Here is a 2,808-nt window from a genome sequence, read left to right on the forward strand (position 1 = left end):
ACATGTTAATTCATTACATCACATGTTAATTCATTACATTACATCAATTAATTACATCTCATGTCAATTCATTACATCACATCAATTCATTACATCAAATGTTAATTCATTACATCACATCAATTCATTACATCACATCAATTCATTACATTACAATTAGCACGTTAGCTCCCATTTCATGAAAATAAAGTTATTCTACACGGAATAAAATCACGTTAGCGGTTTGCACCGCGGATTCAATATAGCAGAGTTACTCTGGACACGTTATCTAGTATAATTATAACAAGCACAGAACTTACGCTGAGTGGTGAACTGCTGAGGGCAGCGGGGGACACTGCTGACGGCGGTGGAGACAGTCGCCAGCAGCGGTGTCCACCCCTACTGGTGGCGGCGGGCACGGTCGGCGGTGGACCCTGCTGGCGGTGGTAGCGGACGGTGTCGGTGCGACCGGGAGATGAAAGGCCGGGAGGGTGAAGCTCGGTTCAGCTCTGCTCTGACGGAGGAGCGATGTGTCCGTGAACTCCGTCCGTCTCCGGTGGAAGATGGTGAAACTATCCTCCGTGAAATGATTCCTGCAGAGGAGGCTGTTGGTGTAGATGCGAAGCTCTCCATCAGTAGATAGGTTGTTGTGAGGTAGATAGGTTGTTGTGACGTAGATAGGTTGTTGTGACGTAGATAGGTTTTTGTAACGTAGATAGGTTGTTGTGAGGTAGATAGGTTGTTGTGACGTAGATAGGTTGTTGAGAGGTAGATAGGTTGTTGTGACGTAGATAGGTAGGTTGTTGTGAGGTAGATAGGTTGTTGTGAGGTAGATAGGTAGGTTGTTGTGACGTAGATAGATTGTTGTGAGGTAGATAGGTTGTTGTGAGGTAGATAGGTAGGTTGTTGTGATGTAGATAGGTTGTTGTGAGGTAGATAGGTTGTTGTGAGGTAGATAGGTAGGTTGTTGTGACGTAGATAGGTTTTTGTGACGTAGATAGGTTGTTGTGAGGTAGATAGGTTGTTGTGACGTAGATAGGTTGTTGTGAACGTAGATAGATAGGTTGTCGTGACGTAGATAGGTTGTTGTGACGTAGATAGGTTGTTGTGAGATAGATAGGTGGGTTGTCGTGACGTAGATAGGTTGTTGTGACGTAGATAGATAGGTTGTTGTGATGTAGATAGGTTGTTGTGACGTAGATAGGTTGTTATGACGTAGATAGGTAGGTTGTTGTGAGGTAGGTAGGTTGTTGTGACGTAGATAGGTTGTTGAGAGGTAGATAGGTTGTCGTGACGTAGATAGGTTGTTGTGACGTAGATAGGTTGTTGTGAGGTAGATAGGTTGTCGTGACAGAAACTGTTTGACGGTTTAACTCCACTTTTCAGTGCAACAAAGTTTTCTATCTTTGCCGAATCTTCCAGCGACTCATTTCACACATATAATGTAATGAGGAGGAAATCTTGAAATTTGCTTTACAGCATCTTTAATACCAAGGACCCTAAAGATCTGACAACTTAAGATTTCCTTAAAGTCAGAGTTAAGTTTCACAAACCAGACTTCAGCTTCTACTTAAAGTTTCCTTAAAATGTCCACTTAAGTATGTCAGGCTTTCCACTTGTGTTTAAGGTCTTATATTTAAAAAATCCCTTAAAATGACTTAAACCGCTGCAGTAAAGACCTTAGCTATCAAAGTAAGAAAGACAAGTTAAAGTATCTTTGAATTAACAGCAACATGGTTGAGTTTATGGCAATACTGAATAAAAATGACCACATCTCCAGAAGAGTGTTCTGCGATGGATAAACGTAACGATGAGCAGCTGATTTTTACTTATAGATTTGACCAGCAGTCACTTCATGATTCGTCCAACCGTCTGAATTGAAGTGCTCTACTTTCTGCAACTTGCAATTGCTGATTGCTCTTTGGTTTTATGCTACAATTCTCAAATGTTCTTGACCTGTCTGCTGACCAGCGTGATGAAGTTCCTGTCAAAACATGAGAGGACGAGATAGCGGCACACTTCTTTAATGTTGCCGGCTTTCTAAAAGACTGTTGCATCCTAGATGGGAGTCACGTCAGGATTTAAACAGCAGCACAGTACGAGGATCAATTAATTAACAGGAAAACCTTTTCAATCATGAAAATAAAATAACCAATGTTATGTACTTTTAGCGTGTGATATCTTTTATTTCCTCCTCTGACCAGTTTCTCTTCTTTTCTTCTTCCATTTTTCACTGTGTACTAACATTGTGAGATGATAACAGGTGAGGGATAACTGCTTGGTCTCCATGGAAACTGTATAATTTTACTGCTGTAAAGTCTATTTCAATGCAGTAAATGCCTTAATGTTTTATCTTAACTAAGGAAAGCTCTGAAGGGATTCTGTGCAACATCCTTTAGTAAGTCCCTCAGCTGAGGAGAAACCTAAAGTGTCATTCTGAGGGAGAATTGAACAGTATTCATTTAAGTGTCTTACAAACACCATCAGAAGAAGTGATGAAGATGAAGGATCGAAGGTCAGACAGCAGAGAGGAACACAGTAACATGAGAGGAAAGGGAAGAGAAGAGGAAGATGAGGGGAGGAGTGAACGGATGGAAGATGGTTTTGAAATGCAGGTGAGCAGAGGAGCAGAAGTTGGATGACTGAATGACAGTGTGTCCTGCAGTCAGACTCAGGAGGGCTGTTTCAAAGACAGCCTCCATGAAGCCTGGCAGGCTATCATGTTACCACAGCCCGTCCCAGCCTGGCTTGGCTTAGCTTGGCTTGGCTTGGCACTCTTTCTGACTCCTTTACTGTTTCAGCTCACCCCAGAAGCACAGCAACACTTTA

The 2,808-nt window shown here is 42.1% G+C and overlaps 1 long non-coding RNA gene across 1 annotated transcript; it reads left to right on the top strand.

The window, feature by feature from the left end:
* The first annotated feature begins 832 nt into the window (after window positions 1-832).
* LOC138615158 (uncharacterized) lies at window positions 833-1,214 on the top strand. Its single transcript, XR_011310441.1, has 3 exons — window positions 833-881; window positions 920-980; window positions 1,180-1,214. It is a non-coding gene; the product is annotated as an uncharacterized lncRNA (long non-coding RNA).
* Window positions 1,215-2,808: the final 1,594 nt, after the last annotated feature.

Source organism: Brachyistius frenatus, unplaced genomic scaffold, assembly GCF_029030835.1.
Source record: "Brachyistius frenatus isolate BFR_SWC_R1_liver_20210118 unplaced genomic scaffold, ASM2903083v1 Contig_729, whole genome shotgun sequence".
NCBI classification, from domain to species: Eukaryota; Metazoa; Chordata; class Actinopteri; family Embiotocidae; genus Brachyistius; species Brachyistius frenatus.